Source organism: Haliotis asinina, chromosome 3, assembly GCF_037392515.1.
Source record: "Haliotis asinina isolate JCU_RB_2024 chromosome 3, JCU_Hal_asi_v2, whole genome shotgun sequence".
Lineage (NCBI taxonomy): Eukaryota > Metazoa > Mollusca > Gastropoda > Lepetellida > Haliotidae > Haliotis > Haliotis asinina.
In genome coordinates, this window is record NC_090282.1 from 33,554,392 (window position 1) to 33,561,556 (window position 7,165).

The window sequence follows — 7,165 nt, forward strand, 5'->3', positions numbered from 1 at the left end:
TGCATGAAAAGAGTCAATGAGCTTTCGTATAATCCTGTACGTATATCCGTATACCCAGCGCACCTGGACACGGATAGCTGTTGAAGATTTGGAACCAGCAGTTATCACACACACAATAGCTGTGTTATCAGCAACACCGAGTTCCCAAGATATACACAGTTCGTAATCGTGGTGATATCACTAAATATTCAACCTAATCTTGTAAGTGGTGAAGCGAGTATGCTGCGAGTCTTGGGGCTGCTGCCCCTCCCCATACTGATGCGGATAGAATCTTTGGCAAGTGACGATGAGCAATGAATGGGTTCCCGGAAGTCTGAGATAGCAGTGTGACTATTGCCTCATTGGCAGGATGGGTTGTAGAATCCATGGGGGGAATCATTCTGGCTTTCGCCATTGGCACTAAGATGAAACTCCGTCATAATTAAAAAGATCAAAGCGACGTCAATCACTCACCAGTACCGCGCGGTAAGGATCTTTTCTATGTGTGGCAACTTAATAGCAAGGCCAGAAAACACTCCCATTCCAACATTCGCAAACGTTGTTTATTTAGTGTCTCAACCTTTGTCTTCAATCTTCATATTCAGATATCGACAAGACCGGGCGGTCTGATCATGCATATCAGATTATCCAGATTGACTTATCACAAAGACAGAAAGATAATGGTTGCAATAGGAAAACTCACAATCACATAAACATTTAATTTTAATGTGGAAAATTAAACATGGAAAACATTCTGAGCCTTGGCATCAGTCTGATGTGCATTTGTGTATCTGCTTTGGTTTCGCTATCTGGTAAGAACATTATCGTAATTTCATCAAATATATATCTAAGTCGTATTATTATCACTAAGTCGTCAGTTACAACTTGGTGGACTTGATTAATATGTTTTTGTACTCACATTTTATGAATTCCAGAAGTGAAGTTATCTGTGGTGTAGTGTGATGACGTAGCAACTGATGACGTCATGTCTTGACGCCATGTTTGTAAATGCTCGTACCAAGGTCATTTATATAAACAAAGGCACGTAATATGGCGACGCCAACAATAGCACAATTAATGGTTAATGCTAAATGTGATCATCACGTTTTTATGACGTTTTCCTTTCATGAATTTCGTTTCATGTGCATATCGGAAACAATGTTAATATTGTCTATCGAAATCTTAAATGCACAAACTTCAGAATATAATATGACCGTCTGGGGCATTGATTAAGACTTTAAATTTAGTGATTTATTTCACTACTCGACTCTTTAGAAAGGGAAAACAATTAGGAGATAAACATCATGTGTTGGCCAATTTCCGGGTGTTATTGAGTATTTGAAGCACGGGAATGCATTTGGAACCGACGGCGTCAGCCGGATGTTTCAAATGAAATATTCCCGTGCTTCAAATACTCAATAACACCCGGAAAGTGGCCAACACATGATGATTATCGACATTGTAAACAAAAAAGTAAACCAAAGGGGTTTTACTGTCTGCACTCGTTTACATCGAGTATGAGTACAGCAGTAAAGTGTCATCAGCTGGCCGTTTCAGCTGGTTCCCATGGTAGCATCTGGAGTTGCTCATTTGTGACGTCATTCTAACTTTACGTCACAATATGATTTGAATGACGTCACCACTGTTGATGACACAACAAAACAATTGTTTACGTGTAAATACGCAGTGAATAGTCTTGCAGTTTCCGGGAATCTAATACCATTTGATCATGTTTTTCAACCAATCAGATTACAGAACACAGTGACTTTTGGTTTACAATTTAGGATTTAAAATTCTTTCAATCACTTTTAAAATGTTTAATTCGCCCAAATAGTAGACAATTAGGAGATAAACATCATGTGCTGGCCAATTTCCGGGTGTTATTGAGTATTTGAAGCACGGGAATGCATTTGGAACCGACGGCGTCAGCCGGATGTTTCAAATGAAATATTCCCGTGCTTCAAATACTCAATAACACCCGGAAAGTGGCCAACACATGATGATTATCGACATTGTAAACAAAAAAGTAAACCAAAGGGGTTTTACTGTCTGCACTCGTTTACATCGAGTATGAGTACAGCAGTAAAGTGTCATCAGCTGGCCGTTTCAGCTGGTTCCCATGGTAGCATCTGGAGTTGCTCATTTGTGACGTCATTCTAACTTTACGTCACAATATGATTTGAATGACGTCACCACTGTTGATGACACAACAAAACAATTGTTTACGTGTAAATACGCAGTGAATAGTCTTGCAGTTTCCGGGAATCTAATACCATTTGATCATGTTTTTCAACCAATCAGATTACAGAACACAGTGACTTTTGGTTTACAATTTAGGATTTAAAATTCTTTCAATCACTTTTAAAATGTTTAATTCGCCCAAATAGTAGACAATTAGGAGATAAACATCATGTGCTGGCCAATTTCCGGGTGTTATTGAGTATTTGAAGCACGGGAATGCATTTGGAACCGACGGCGTCAGCCGGATGTTTCAAATGAAATATTCCCGTGCTTCAAATACTCAATAACACCCGGAAAGTGGCCAACACATGATGTTTATCGACATTGTAAACACAATAGTAAACCAAAGGGGTTTTAGTGTCTGCACTCGTTTACATCGAATACGGACACAGCAGTGAAGTGTCATCAGCTGGCCGTTTCAGCTGGTTCTCATGGTAGCATCTGGAGTTGCTCATTTGTGACGTCATTCTAACTTTACGTCGAAATATGATTTGAATGACGTCACCACTGTTGATGACACAACAAAACAATTGTTTACGTGTCAATACGCAGTGAATAGTCTTTCAGTTTCTAATACCATTTAATCATGTTTTTCAACCAATCAGATTACAGAACACAGTGACTTTTGGTTTACAATACTCAATCACACGTTTAGGATTGTGGTTTATCGACAATAATGACTAGGCATTGAAAATTCATTATTTCAATCCCGTAGTTGGATAGCCATAACTACACACACCTAACTATATGTTAATCTTAGTTTCAGAGAATACGACCAGTGTTCAAACTTGCGGAGACACTACACTTACAGCGACGGACAAGCCGCAGTACTTGCAAACTCCAGGCTATCCAAACGGATACTGAGAGTAAGTCACACACTAGGCTAATATTCTTGGTAGTGTTTTTTTATGAGTATTGCCTTGTTTCGGTACAGTTGTGTCTACTGAGCATGTAAATCATCTCTAAGATCATTGAATAATGAGGAATGTGTTCAGTCAGTATGGATGTTGATACTCAATACCCTTCGCTGCTTTATGACTGTGTCTTTGCCTCTGTCTTTCAGCAATGATTCTTGTGTCTGGACAATAAAAACAGAACTGGATTATATGAGGATGCAGCTTACCGTTGAAGATGACGGCGTTGAATATGGCCTAACGTGTAACCACGACTTGGGAAAAGCCTTCGATGGTAAGATAACTATAACAATTGCTTCAAGTCATATGATACAAGGACTGTTAGTTGATTACATAGATTTTGATGTATATCTGAAAATGTTACTCATTAAAATTATCAAATTTAACACAAGTTTTACATTCTTTGAAATCGCTTACAGACATGGATGCAAGTGGTGCATGCCATGAGTGCTACATAATTTTCAGCATCATTCACATGGCAAAGTAAATAATTCTCCCTTCTTGGTTAGCGATCTATGTCAAAACGTTGCTGTAACGATAAGATATAGAAGATGATAATGTAAATGTGTTTTCGTCATTTTTTGTCATCCACCAAACTCGAGGAAATGCCTATCAAGTAATCTGTCAGACTCTAGTTGCACATAGTTGGTATCCAGCACGTCTAGATTCGGGCATCTTTATACATGTCCACTTCCATCCAGGTCCTTCCATTAAATCTCCCTTGCTGGCAACATGGTGTAACGAAAAAACACCAGAGGTGAAGAGCAGTGGGCAGGTTATGACTGTACAGTTTTACGCTGATCAGTATGGAACTTTCAAAGGATTCAAAGCTAGGTTCTTCCAAACGAATGGTATGTCCATCGTTATGAGATATATTTGCTTACTATTTTAATATAAGTGAATGTATAAGTAAATTTAAGTCTATAGAGTTTTCAGTCGTAGTATTCTGGCATATCTTACACTAGCCAGTGGCTAAAGGGATGGTGTAAATCCAACCAGGGTCCATGTAGGTAGTAAAGATACTGTAAGTGCCCATGGACCCTAGTATGGTGATCTAAATCAGTCGTTGGCAGTTTATAGCCCGTGTTTCATATACATATACAATGTTTTAGCTCCCATTGCTAGTTTTATGTTCATATCTGCGATAGCCTAGTGTTCTTACTGTCCTTCGATGACATGTTTTTACGGTTCCAATTTATTAAAGGTCACATGCAATGTAAAACAGAGCTTTGGAGATTCTGATACCTTTCGGTATGCACTTAGAGAAACAAATCATCAAAAATGCCAATTCAACCTATAACGTTGAAAAAAACGCGATGAATAAAAGCCCGCGAAATTGGACTTCAAACCATTCACTAAATTCCCCCCAGCGTTGGGAAAAAGTGGTTTCAAGAGCCATGCTGCGATGCGCTAATAACGCATGCTCAGTGAATAGGTTCGCGAAGCTTGAAACAGCATGCCTGCCCGGAGCATCAGGTCGTGAGTAGTAGTCTAATCTTGGTTATCTACACAAAGAAGTAAATAATCTACTCGTTACATAAAAAAACACCCCAAAACATGTTGATTGTGACAATAATTAATTGTGATTGTTTACTGACACTTCCATGTCTGACTGCCTGCTAATGACAATATGTAATGCACAACTTCAATCACTGACCACATACAGTTAACACCCATCGCGCTTATACGCCATAAACAAACAGCCGGCTAAAGCGCATCGGCAAATGAACATGTGGCTAATGAAAAAGTTGCGTTACACTTGCGTACCGTTTCGTTTCGAGGGAGGTAAACCAAAGCACAAAATATTGCACTTTTCATTTGCGATTATACGGTTATAATTTTGTTTACTTGTTCTTTTTTCTTAATGAGCAATGCATTGCATATATAATGAATAAGTGATAACTGTGTTTTAATTATGTTTGACGTTTTGGTTGCATGTGACCTTTAATTTTAGAATTGATAGAACTTATAGGTCACGAAATACAAAACAATTCGTACATGTGTGCATGTGAGTACTGTTCTACGTGTGTGAGTATTGCTTTTAGCACTTACCATCAATAGTTTGGACATGTGTGTGGTTTGTCATCCACAGGACACTGCCCCTACGCGTCCATTGTTTCAAGAATCAAATATAACTTAATTATATCGAAATTACGGAACCATAAATGATGGCATATTCTTCAACGATTTGAGAATGTTCAGTGTACCTGTATTTCGGTAACCTTTTCACAGTCACAGTAAAGAAACCCCCCGACAGACATCCATTGGATGAGAATTGAACCATTGATTGATTGGATCATTTCAGAGTTTGACTCCTGTGGCGGGAATGTTGACGTCATCAGCTTCCTTACTCGAACCCAAACTCTGATATCTCCGGTTTACCCTCATGGTTACCGAAGGTAATAATATTAAATCGTCTTCATACTCAGCAAGCTTCATCTGAAATTTACTGAGAAAACAATATGTTTAGTGCTGAACTTCGAACATACTCAGCAAGCTTCATCTGAAATTTACTGAGAAAACAATATGTTTAGTGCTGAACTTCGAACATTATATATTTGAATTGTATACGGGTGCAAATTCAATTTCCCCGTGATAATGTTTCAAGGCTGTTCACTCATTCAGCAACTCTGAATTCTACAGAAGAGATTTGTTTTGAGAAATGATTTTATCTCTCATGGAGAAATGTGCATTTTAAGATGGGAAACTACATATGGGCTATATCTGTTACTCACCAGGTTCTCCTATCACAAAGCACTAACGTAACATCATTGCAGTGTTAAAGAATGGGAGTTAAGGTTAACTTTAGTAAAGGTTGCTCCGTAAATGGAGCCCCTGTTTCTTTAAGCCTGTTTGCTCCAATTTGAATCACGTTATGTATGGCTCAGACATTAAACTTAGTACATCAAGTGTGTCGTTGTTTTTTATACTTTTCGATATTGATGAAAAGACTATATCTTTCATTGATTTATCTTCTAAACCGCAACTTAAATAGTACTCTACGCTTCACAAATAGTGACTATATTTGTTATGTTAGGATTTCAAAGAGTCCAGGATTCTTCCTTCAACATTTTGATGGTTACAGCACCAAAGACCTGCAGGTCCCCTTATGGACTTGTAGCATTTGTTACTGTGTTTTGAATTGGAAATTTTACTTCTGGTTACTCTCAGTCATTGTAACGGATGTCGCCGCTGTGTTCAAGCGTACACTTTGTATCAACAATAGAAATTTACAAAAAACATTCTTCTGACATGGCAAAAAGCGGCCGAGTGTGCTCCGGTTGTTGCAGTGGTTTCGTAAGTACATGGAAAGGATATTGTATATAGTTTTGCTTAGAAGCATGGGTATATGTTATTAATTTTTCTTCAATTGGCAGCGACATGGAATGTGTCTGGATTCCCCAAGAAATGGGTGGTTCAAGAATTCGGATCCAAGTACTCAACACTAGTTTAGAGGCCACGTCTCCATCTTCAACGAAGTGTCACGACTTTGTGGTTGTTCATGATGGTATGCAAATTAATACTCCAAGACATGCCATTTGTTGGTCTCGTATGTGTTGTTATCGTGAAATCGATCACTCATTTTATGATATTAATTATACTATTTGCAGGACAAACAAAGTCTCCCAGTGAGCTGGGTCGGTTCTCTTTGATCAGTTCAGGGCCATATGTACGGATTGGCTTCTACTCGGACAAAAGCATTGAACACAAAGGCTTCAGATTGCAGTTCGATTCGGGTATATTTGATTGCATGTGTCTCAGTAACTGCTTGTGTTGAAACTATTATTGGGACTCGTAAGATAAACCTTTCCAATTCAGTATTCAATATCATGTGACACATATTTTCCTGTGTTGACATTAGTCGTTTTATGTGTGATGTCTATTCACTTTACCACATTTTGCCCCGTTTCCTTCCCTCATGCCTTCGTTTATACTGCAGTGTTCCTTCTTCCAACTACGCTGAATAACCATATTTTGTTATTTTGTTTCAAAGTTATTTTACACAGATATGTATGTAGTTGTAGATTACA

The 7,165-nt window shown here is 38.4% G+C and overlaps 1 pseudogene; it reads left to right on the forward strand.

Annotated features, from left to right (window-relative positions):
* The first annotated feature begins 721 nt into the window (after positions 1–721).
* Positions 722–6,912, forward strand: LOC137278833 (bone morphogenetic protein 1-like; annotated as a pseudogene).
* The last annotated feature ends 253 nt before the right edge of the window (positions 6,913–7,165 follow it).